At 50.4% G+C, this 11,233-nt stretch overlaps 4 non-coding genes and 1 pseudogene across 4 annotated transcripts; all 5 read left to right on the top strand.

The window, feature by feature from the left end:
• Positions 1-693: 693 nt before the first annotated feature.
• On the top strand, positions 694-877 carry LOC142716401 (U2 spliceosomal RNA). The gene has a single exon (XR_012871638.1). It is a non-coding gene; the product is annotated as a U2 spliceosomal RNA (small nuclear RNA).
• A 1,274-nt stretch (positions 878-2,151) lies between these two features.
• Positions 2,152-2,342, top strand: LOC142716373 (U2 spliceosomal RNA). Its single transcript, XR_012871614.1, has one exon. It is a non-coding gene; the product is annotated as a U2 spliceosomal RNA (small nuclear RNA).
• A 1,274-nt stretch (positions 2,343-3,616) lies between these two features.
• Positions 3,617-3,718, top strand: LOC142716408 (U2 spliceosomal RNA; annotated as a pseudogene).
• Positions 3,719-9,254: 5,536 nt separating this feature from the next.
• Positions 9,255-9,444, top strand: LOC142716402 (U2 spliceosomal RNA). The gene has a single exon (XR_012871639.1). It is a non-coding gene; the product is annotated as a U2 spliceosomal RNA (small nuclear RNA).
• Positions 9,445-10,718: 1,274 nt separating this feature from the next.
• LOC142716372 (U2 spliceosomal RNA) lies at positions 10,719-10,909 on the top strand. The gene has a single exon (XR_012871613.1). It is a non-coding gene; the product is annotated as a U2 spliceosomal RNA (small nuclear RNA).
• The last annotated feature ends 324 nt before the right edge of the window (positions 10,910-11,233 follow it).

The raw sequence follows: 11,233 nt of genomic DNA, 5'->3' as shown, positions 1-11,233 counted from the left end.
ATTCTGAAATGGTACCGGAAGGATGAAATTGTAACGAACATAGCTGACCTGTCTAGCTCTCAGGCTAAAAATGCATGGAAAATGGTCAGTGCTTTGCCAGTGTCACCCAAACAAAGGGAGGTGACATGGTTATCCTTTCATGAGGCTCTTCCAACAAAGGCGTTCTTAAAACGCAGAGATATGGCGCCATCTGAACAGTGTCCGAGGGAAAATTGCGGTGACATAGAAACCGTATTTCACTTGCTTTATGGTTGTCCCTATGCCAAACAGGTCATTGCTAAGTTAAAGCGTTTGTTTTTAGAACTTACTGGCATCTCTTCTGCCTCTGTCAGCATGTTACTTTATGGGGTAGGCCTTACAATGTCTGTGCAACACAGACTAGTGTGGATGTTCACTATTGCCCTGCGTGAAACTTTATGGGACTCACGAAATATTCTGGTTTATAAAAAAGACAAAATGTCTGTTGATGACTGTATTAAATTGTTTCTCAGTAGATTGTATTTTATGTACAAGCTTGATTGTAAACGTTCTGGGTCAGATTCTGAGGGGATCTGGAAGGTTAAGAAATGGAAACATTGGGTGTGATTATTTTGTACATTACTTGTGTGAACTGAAACGATTGTATGACACTGACATTGTTCTGATTGTATTATGATGTATATTGTACTTGTATTTTGTTTCAATTGATAAATAAAAACTTTTGTAAAAAAAAAAAAAAAAAAAATCTGTTCTTATCAGTTTAATATCTGATACGTCCCCTATCTGGGGACCATATATTAAATGGATTTTTAGAACAGGGAGATGGAAATAGAGCTTGCTCTGTCCACTCCACGCATTGACCTGGTATTGCAGTATTTCCAGGACCGGTGCACCCTTTCCTTATGTGTTGACTAAAAGCAGATTCCAAAAGTGTTTTTTCTCTTTGCCATTGTTTCTGTCTTTCTGAAGGGATCTCCCCTTTTAATCCCATTATTTCAACACCTGTTGGACAATGCATTTGTACAGTCATGTGTGATAATGAGCTCATTTATTAAATGCAATTAATTAATACATTGCCACCTCTTGTTGTGTGTGTGTGTGTGTGTCTTCTGTGTTTCTGTGTTTCCGGCATTTCACATTGGAACAGCTCATTCACCTTCCTTGTCTTCTCTCCGCCCTCCCTCCTAGGTAAGTTAAAGAGCTGCACCTGAGCCAGCCACTGATTGATGCAGCACCACAGTCAAATAGTGGAGTAGGGGAACAGCAAACAGCCATTAAAGCAGCCAGCCGCCTACCCGCCACAATGGACCTACCTGTGTACACTAGATGGATGTGATGGAATGTACTGTCGTCCCTACATTTCAAGAAGAAGTAAGAATTGCAGTTGCAACAAAGCCTTGCTTGCCTACAAAGAGAGCAGCAATTTGGATTTGTTACTTTGTTACCTGGAAGAATAACAAACTGTGCAAGGATGGAGGTTGTAGGAGCAAGGAGAACAAGTTGTCTGTAAAGTTGGTGGATGCCTATTTTCCATTTTGCAGTCCCTTGTCTCCCTCTTGTGGCCTCCTGGAGGCAACTAGCTGTGCAAAAAAAAGACAGCCTGGCGGCCGGCTGTTGCAGTGTTGCCCTCTCAGGCAACACTGAGTGACTGACTGAGCCTCACCGTCTTATATAAAGTTCAGACGGAACTTTGCACGTGTCATAGTGGAGCCCTCAGGATTCCAGAGCCAGCTTTCTGACATCATAATGGGGCCTCAGAGATAAAAGCCTGGGCCCAGGCAGTGTTGGTCAGTGCTGCTCAGCAGGCAGCACCTGACTGGATTAAAGCTGATACAAGGTGTGAAAGGAGAAGGGGTGGCAGTGGGCATGCACTTACTGCTACTGCTGCCGCCGCCAGTATTTGCACGGCAGGAGGGCATTTGGGCGTTGCCAAGAAGGCGTTTTTATGTAGATTCCTCCTCTTTCAGCACTGCATTGTGGTGCAAGCAAAAGAAGCAAATCCTGTGTAGCTTCCTCTCCGGCCTTTATTCACCTCCCTCCCGCTTAGTAGCTGTAAATGTGTGTGAGCCTGCAGGGCCCCATGGAATTGCCTAGGAGTAGGCTGAATCAATCGCTGCAAGGGGTGAACAGCAGTATTAGGCAGGCTCGGTCAACGGCCGGCCCATTCGGGTTATCGCTTCTCGGCCTTTTGGCTAAGATCAAGTGTAGTATCTGTTCTTATCAGTTTAATATCTGATACGTCCCCTATCTGGGGACCATATATTAAATGGATTTTTAGAACAGGGAGATGGAAATAGAGCTTGCTCTGTCCACTCCACGCATTGACCTGGTATTGCAGTATTTCCAGGACCGGTGCACCCTTTCCTTATGTGTTGACTAAAAGCAGATTCCAAAAGTGTTTTTTCTCTTTGCCATTGTTTCTGTCTTTCTGAAGGGATCTCCCCTTTTAATCCCATTATTTCAACACCTGTTGGACAATGCATTTGTACAGTCATGTGTGATAATGAGCTCATTTATTAAATGCAATTAATTAATACATTGCCACCTCTTGTTGTGTGTGTGTGTGTGTGTCTTCTGTGTTTCTGTGTTTCCGGCATTTCACATTGGAACAGCTCATTCACCTTCCTTGTCTTCTCTCCGCCCTCCCTCCTAGGTAAGTTAAAGAGCTGCACCTGAGCCAGCCACTGATTGATGCAGCACCACAGTCAAATAGTGGAGTAGGGGAACAGCAAACAGCCATTAAAGCAGCCAGCCGCCTACCCGCCACAATGGACCTACCTGTGTACACTAGATGGATGTGATGGAATGTACTGTCGTCCCTACATTTCAAGAAGAAGTAAGAATTGCAGTTGCAACAAAGCCTTGCTTGCCTACAAAGAGAGCAGCAATTTGGATTTGTTACTTTGTTACCTGGAAGAATAACAAACTGTGCAAGGATGGAGGTTGTAGGAGCAAGGAGAACAAGTTGTCTGTAAAGTTGGTGGATGCCTATTTTCCATTTTGCAGTCCCTTGTCTCCCTCTTGTGGCCTCCTGGAGGCAACTAGCTGTGCAAAAAAAAGACAGCCTGGCGGCCGGCTGTTGCAGTGTTGCCCTCTCAGGCAACACTGAGTGACTGACTGAGCCTCACCGTCTTATATAAAGTTCAGACGGAACTTTGCACGTGTCATAGTGGAGCCCTCAGGATTCCAGAGCCAGCTTTCTGACATCATAATGGGGCCTCAGAGATAAAAGCCTGGGCCCAGGCAGTGTTGGTCAGTGCTGCTCAGCAGGCAGCACCTGACTGGATTAAAGCTGATACAAGGTGTGAAAGGAGAAGGGGTGGCAGTGGGCATGCACTTACTGCTACTGCTGCCGCCGCCAGTATTTGCACGGCAGGAGGGCATTTGGGCGTTGCCAAGAAGGCGTTTTTATGTAGATTCCTCCTCTTTCAGCACTGCATTGTGGTGCAAGCAAAAGAAGCAAATCCTGTGTAGCTTCCTCTCCGGCCTTTATTCACCTCCCTCCCGCTTAGTAGCTGTAAATGTGTGTGAGCCTGCAGGGCCCCATGGAATTGCCTAGGAGTAGGCTGAATCAATCGCTGCAAGGGGTGAACAGCAGTATTAGGCAGGCTCGGTCAACGGCCGGCCCATTCGGGTTATCGCTTCTCGGCCTTTTGGCTAAGATCAAGTGTAGTATCTGTTCTTATCAGTCCTTGTAAGGATAGATAGCTCGGAGAACCACTGGGGGCTATAAACACTAGCTTAGCGATCCAAGAGCGTTCCAGACGAAGCCGGCGACGAACTGCGGAGAAGAACCAGCGAAGACGACGATCCAGAAGGGAGAAGCCGCCATCGAGGAAGAAGCTCCGGGAGATCGCTGCCGGGAAGAAGAAGGAGAACTTCGGAGAAGAGCCGCCGCTGAAGGGGATCTTCGAAGAAGCTCGGCCGCAGAAGAAGAAGCTCGACGAGGAACCGCTGCGGAAGAAATTTCGTGGAAGAACCTCGGCCAGCAAGGAGAAGATTTGCATAGCTCCGCCCCCTTCGGGAAAGAGCTATCGAAGATCCTCCCCAAGCGACAGGAACAGCTGGAAGAAGCCATGGCCTCAACCAGCAACCCTGCCACCCAGAAGGAGAAGGCTGATGGACCAGGTGAGCCGGCCCAGGCCAGGACATCTCCTCCTGAAGCCTCCTCAAGCCAACAGGCCACCAGGAAGCCGAACCAGGCTGCTCCAACCCTGGAGCCCTGGATGAAGCAGACGGTGGCCCTGAAGCTCAAGGAGGTGGACGGGAGAGTGCCGGACATGACGGAAGAAGTGTTCTGCCAGAAGATGCTCCTGGATCAGGGCTTCGCTAAGCCGGAGACCATCAGTATCCAGGCCTTCATGACCGGGATGTTCTTCGTGACCTTCGCTTCGATCAACATCTGCAGAAGGTACTGGGAGATGGTGAAAGCGGCGAGGCCTGAATCCCCTTTCTCTCGCTTTGTGGGCAACTGCCCTGTCCAAAGAGAGGAAAGGCGGGTGACGGTCTCAATGCGGAACCCACACACCCCCGGCAAAGACATCACCACGCTCCTGAAGCGGTTCTGCACAGTGGTGAGGGAACCCACCCACATCCTGAACGGACTCGGCTTCTGGACTGGCAAGTGGTCGGTAATCGTCCGACTGAACAAGGATTCGAGCGCGGAAGACGGCCTCCAGCACCTGCCCCAGTCATTCTCGCTGGGCAACTCCTACGGCCTCATCTATTACCCGGACATGCCGCAGATCTGCAGGAGATGCAGCAAGAAGGGTCATTCGGTGAAGGACTGCAAGGAGGACGCCTGCAAGAACTGCCGGGTAACAGGACACGAGACCAAAGACTGCCCGAAACGGACAATGTGCAACCTCTGCGGACAAGCAGCCCACTCTTACAAGGACTGCCCGAAGAGGGATCGATCCTGGGCAACTGTAGCAGCGAAAGCTCCAGCCAGAGGGAACCCCGCCCCAGCCAGAGCTCCAGCGGCACAGAAGACCGGGAAAAAGAAGGATGGTAAGAAGACGACAGTCCCTCCCCCCCCTTTCCCGGCCCTCCCTCGCCCTACCCTTCCCACCCTCCCTCGCCCGGCCCTCCCCACCCCCCCGTCCCCAACCCCTGTCACCCCCACTGAGGCTCTCACCTTCTCCTACCCACCCATCTCAGTGGTCCTGTCACCTGCACCTCTCCCAACCCAGCCTCCCTTCTCCCCAGCTCCAGCAGCACTAACATCTTCCCCTCCAGCTGCTGGAGTCCTCTCCCTGGAGGATTTTCCCCCTCTTGTCTCCTCAGGTGCCATCCAGAGGAAGAGAAAGGTGAGGGACAGCCCAGCTGCTGAGTCCTCAAAGCGACAAGTCGTGGAAATCTGCGAAGATTCCCTTGCGCAGCAGGAGGAAATGGAGCAGATGGTGGAGGAACTCGTGTCTGAACCTGAGGTCATCGACTTCACAACAGACATCCAGGTGGCTACAATCCTGGAACAATTTCTGTCAGAGGGCCTGCTGGATCTTTCGGACCCGCCAGGCGAGGAGGATCCGCCCGACCGGACTGGTAACTAAGGTGTATCGTTTGCACTAACCTTCTTTATTCTCCCCCATGGCTGCTAAACTTAACATCTTTAGCCTCAATGTGAGGAGTGTTAGAGATAGGACTAGATGTCAGATGGTGCTAACTTTTCTTTCCAAGCAGTCGAGTGATGTATTTATGCTGCAGGAATGTACTCTCCCCTCTTCCAGGTCATACCATCATCTGGCCAGGCAGTGGACCCATGGCCCGTCCTACTGGTCTGGTGGGGGCGACTGTAAGTCTGCAGGGGTTGCCATCCTGATTAGGGGAAGCGTATTTACTGTTGACTCTGTCCAGGAGCTCGCCTGCGGCCGCTTGTTGGTCGTAGACGGTTCCTGGGCAGGAGAGCCGATTAGGCTCATCAACGTATACGCTCCCCCTATGAAGGCTGAGCGCCTGGAACTATTCCAGACCCTGCGGACCCAGCTCGCCACCACTAGGGCAGTGGTGATGGCCGGGGACTTCAACTGCCCCATCGAAGAGGATGGACGAAGTTCCGGCACTTCAATCAAGCTGGATGTCAGTTCCAAACTGCTTATCGAGATGGTAACCGAAGCATCCTTGCAGGACGTTGTGGGCTCCATGGGGATCGGCTCTGTGAACTATTCATGGAGCCGACCCGATGGCTCACTTCGTTCTCGGATTGACTTTGTGTTCACCTCCCGGGCAGTCAAGCAGCATGGGCACTCCATGGTCCCCTGCTTCTTCTCTGACCACAGGGCCATTCTCTTCCAGGGTGCCATCGGCCACGGTTTTCCTCCCGGCCCTGGCTCCTGGAAGCTGAATTGTGCCCTGCTGGAAAGAGAAGAGGTACTGGCGGAACTTAGAGACGCCTATATTGTTTGGAGGAATGATAAAGTTTTCTTTGACAAAACCTGTGACTGGTGGGAATATGTTAAAGTTGAATTTCGTTGTTTCTTTCAGGCAAAAAGTCGTCAACAGGCGTGTGAGAGGAAGAGAGACTTCAGAGAGATGCAGCGTCAGCTGCGATCCCTGCAAGACCTCCTTCAATGCGGCTGGGACGTCAGGAAGGAGCTGGAGGAAGCCAAAAAGGGCCTGAAAAGGCACTTTGAGGAGGAATCCAAGCGAATTGTCTTTCGTTCCAAGGTGGAGAACCTGGAGAAGGGTGAGAAATGTAACTCGTTCTTTTTCAGGAAACTCCATGCCGGCCACACGCCCCTGAAGGAACTCCGAGATGAGACCGGAAACATGCATTCTGGGAAGAAGGAGGTGATGGGAGTCGTCACAGACTACTACCGAAGCCTCTACTCCCGGAAAACCACTGACCCCGAAGCCGCCGATAAATTCCTGTCAGGTATCACTAATCATCTTGATCCTGCAGGTACGGAGGCTATGGACGTACCCCTGACGGTGGAGGAACTGCTCTCTGCCGCTAAATCCTTCAGACCCGGCAGGACCCCGGGCAGTGATGGTCTCCCAGCAGAGCTCTATGTAGCGCTGGGGGACTTGATCTGTCCGGACCTGCTGGAGCTCTATGAGGAGATGGTGGTGGAGGGTAGAATGCCACCGTCCTTGAGAGAAGGCATGATCACGATCTTGTATAAGCGGAAGGGGGAGAGATGTGACCTGAAAAACTGGCGTCCCATCTCTCTCCTGAACGTGGACTACAAGATCCTCGCCAAAGTATTGACCAACAGACTGAAGGTTGTCATCGGACAGATCATCGGATCGGACCAAACCTGCGGCATTCCTGGCCGTAGGGTGGCCGACAGTCTTGCCCTGGTGAGGGACACGGTGCATTACATGCAAAGCCGCCGTACACACGCGGCCCTGGTCAGTCTGGATCAGGAGAAGGCTTTTGACCGGGTCTCTCACGAATTCATGGGTAAGGCTCTGCGTAGGCTGCGGCTTGGCAGGTTGTTCTGTTTGTATGTTAACCTGATGTATTGCGACATTTACAGCTCGGTGCTGGTGAACGGCTGGAAGACTGACCCCTTTCCTGTATCGTCGGGGGTTAGACAAGGCTGTCCTCTTTCACCTCTCCTTTTTGTTTGTGTTATAGAGCTCTTCGCAGAGGCTATCCGGCAGAATGGAGAGATCAGAGGGATCACCGCACCAGGTCCAGGACACTTCGAGGTCAAATGCTCGCTGTACATGGACGACGTGACCGTCTTCTGCGCTGACCAGAGTTCGGTGACTGCACTCGTCCAGACCTGTGAGGAGTTCGGACGCGCTTCAGGGGCAAAAGTCAACTGCGGGAAGTCGGAAGCCATGCTCTTCGGAAAGTGGTACCTGCCTTCTCCTGCCTCCTTCCCGTTTACTATCAAGCCGGACTTCATCAAAATTCTGGGAGTCTGGTTCGGTAAGGAAGGTGCAGCCCTAAAGTCGTGGGAAGAACGCTTGGCCAAAGTCAACCAAAGGATCGGACTGTGGAGCCTCAGACAACTCACTATTGAGGGCAAAGCAATGGTCCTGCGTAACGAAGTCTTGCCTGTGCTACAATACACTGCACAGGCATGGCCCCCTCTTGCAACGGTCTCGAGGGCCATTACCAGGACTGTGTTTCGCTTCATCTGGGGCTCGAAAATGGACAGAGTAAAGCGGACTGTTATGTACAAGGAGCCCCGCAAAGGTGGGAAGGGTATACCCGACATTCCCACTCTGCTGCGGATCGCTTTTGTATGTGACTGTGTTCGTAGGACTCTGAGGACAGCAAACGGCTCTGCGGGCAAGGCCATGTCCCGCTACTTCCTCCTTCCCCTCTGGCGAGGTTTTGGCTGGGACAAGTGGGACAGCTCCTTCCCTTACAACTGGCACGCTCCCTGGTTCTACGGAGATGTCGTCCGGTTTGTGAGGGAGCATCAACTGGAGGGTCTTAAGCCCGACTTGTGGAAACCTAAGACGATCCACAAGCACATCAGAGCAAAGGACTCACTGGAGTCTGTTCCAGGGCTTCATGCCGACACGTTGGAGACTGTTTGGACTAACGTGTCATCTGGCAGGTTGACCAACGGGCACAAGGACATTTCATGGATGGCCATCCAGGGAGGACTGCCTCTTAGGTCATTCATGCATGCCCGCAACCTGTGCAAGACCCGGTACTGCCCCAGGTGCCCCTTCACGGAGGAAACATCTTTGCACATTTTCTGGCAGTGCCCCTTTGCACAGGGTCTGTTGAAAGCCTTGGAACATGAACTCAAGGACTCAGTACCCAGGAACAGACTGTCGTACCGCTCGGTACTTTATGGACTATTTCCTGGGAATACCACGGATGGAGCAATCCAGGAAGCCTGGCGCCTTATGAACTGCTTTAAGGACGCTATATGGTTTGCCAGGAACCGTCTGATTTTGCGGAGAGAGAGTGTGTCCGTCCAGGACTGCCGCAGGCTGATCCACAGCCTGCTCAGAGACTATTCCACCTGGGACAGCCCGGACGTCGATGAGGAAGAGGACTGATACTCCCCTTCCCCCCACTCTCCCTTCTTGTGTGTTGTCTTTCAATAAAGCTTCGGGCCTGTGATTTCCCCCTTCCCTATCCCCTCCTACCCACTCCCCTATCCCATCACTTGTCTGTAATGCTTTGTTGTTTGGCGTTAGTGAATGCAAGAATGTTAGTGTAGCATGTGGTGTAATGTATAGCATAGGCTAGCCTGTACTGTGTATTATACTGTCATGTTATGTTTGACGACTGTTATTATTTATTATTTGCTGCTTCATGGCTTGCGCTGCGTCGCAGTAATGTTTGTATGATGACGATTGATTGTCAATAAAGCAATTTTCAATCAAAAAAAATCTGTTCTTATCAGTTTAATATCTGATACGTCCCCTATCTGGGGACCATATATTAAATGGATTTTTAGAACAGGGAGATGGAAATAGAGCTTGCTCTGTCCACTCCACGCATTGACCTGGTATTGCAGTATTTCCAGGACCGGTGCACCCTTTCCTTATGTGTTGACTAAAAGCAGATTCCAAAAGTGTTTTTTCTCTTTGCCATTGTTTCTGTCTTTCTGAAGGGATCTCCCCTTTTAATCCCATTATTTCAACACCTGTTGGACAATGCATTTGTACAGTCATGTGTGATAATGAGCTCATTTATTAAATGCAATTAATTAATACATTGCCACCTCTTGTTGTGTGTGTGTGTGTGTGTCTTCTGTGTTTCTGTGTTTCCGGCATTTCACATTGGAACAGCTCATTCACCTTCCTTGTCTTCTCTCCGCCCTCCCTCCTAGGTAAGTTAAAGAGCTGCACCTGAGCCAGCCACTGATTGATGCAGCACCACAGTCAAATAGTGGAGTAGGGGAACAGCAAACAGCCATTAAAGCAGCCAGCCGCCTACCCGCCACAATGGACCTACCTGTGTACACTAGATGGATGTGATGGAATGTACTGTCGTCCCTACATTTCAAGAAGAAGTAAGAATTGCAGTTGCAACAAAGCCTTGCTTGCCTACAAAGAGAGCAGCAATTTGGATTTGTTACTTTGTTACCTGGAAGAATAACAAACTGTGCAAGGATGGAGGTTGTAGGAGCAAGGAGAACAAGTTGTCTGTAAAGTTGGTGGATGCCTATTTTCCATTTTGCAGTCCCTTGTCTCCCTCTTGTGGCCTCCTGGAGGCAACTAGCTGTGCAAAAAAAAGACAGCCTGGCGGCCGGCTGTTGCAGTGTTGCCCTCTCAGGCAACACTGAGTGACTGACTGAGCCTCACCGTCTTATATAAAGTTCAGACGGAACTTTGCACGTGTCATAGTGGAGCCCTCAGGATTCCAGAGCCAGCTTTCTGACATCATAATGGGGCCTCAGAGATAAAAGCCTGGGCCCAGGCAGTGTTGGTCAGTGCTGCTCAGCAGGCAGCACCTGACTGGATTAAAGCTGATACAAGGTGTGAAAGGAGAAGGGGTGGCAGTGGGCATGCACTTACTGCTACTGCTGCCGCCGCCAGTATTTGCACGGCAGGAGGGCATTTGGGCGTTGCCAAGAAGGCGTTTTTATGTAGATTCCTCCTCTTTCAGCACTGCATTGTGGTGCAAGCAAAAGAAGCAAATCCTGTGTAGCTTCCTCTCCGGCCTTTATTCACCTCCCTCCCGCTTAGTAGCTGTAAATGTGTGTGAGCCTGCAGGGCCCCATGGAATTGCCTAGGAGTAGGCTGAATCAATCGCTGCAAGGGGTGAACAGCAGTATTAGGCAGGCTCGGTCAACGGCCGGCCCATTCGGGTTATCGCTTCTCGGCCTTTTGGCTAAGATCAAGTGTAGTATCTGTTCTTATCAGTTTAATATCTGATACGTCCCCTATCTGGGGACCATATATTAAATGGATTTTTAGAACAGGGAGATGGAAATAGAGCTTGCTCTGTCCACTCCACGCATTGACCTGGTATTGCAGTATTTCCAGGACCGGTGCACCCTTTCCTTATGTGTTGACTAAAAGCAGATTCCAAAAGTGTTTTTTCTCTTTGCCATTGTTTCTGTCTTTCTGAAGGGATCTCCCCTTTTAATCCCATTATTTCAACACCTGTTGGACAATGCATTTGTACAGTCATGTGTGATAATGAGCTCATTTATTAAATGCAATTAATTAATACATTGCCACCTCTTGTTGTGTGTGTGTGTGTGTGTCTTCTGTGTTTCTGTGTTTCCGGCATTTCACATTGGAACAGCTCATTCACCTTCCTTGTCTTCTCTCCGCCCTCCCTCCTAGGTAAGTTAAAGAGCTGCACCTGAGCCAGCCACTG

The sequence above is a fragment of the Rhinoderma darwinii genome, unplaced genomic scaffold, assembly GCF_050947455.1.
Source record: "Rhinoderma darwinii isolate aRhiDar2 unplaced genomic scaffold, aRhiDar2.hap1 Scaffold_4489, whole genome shotgun sequence".
Taxonomy (NCBI): Eukaryota; Metazoa; Chordata; class Amphibia; order Anura; family Rhinodermatidae; genus Rhinoderma; species Rhinoderma darwinii.
The sequence above is the reverse complement of the archived record's forward strand: the minus strand, read 5'-3'. Positions and strand labels throughout refer to the sequence as shown.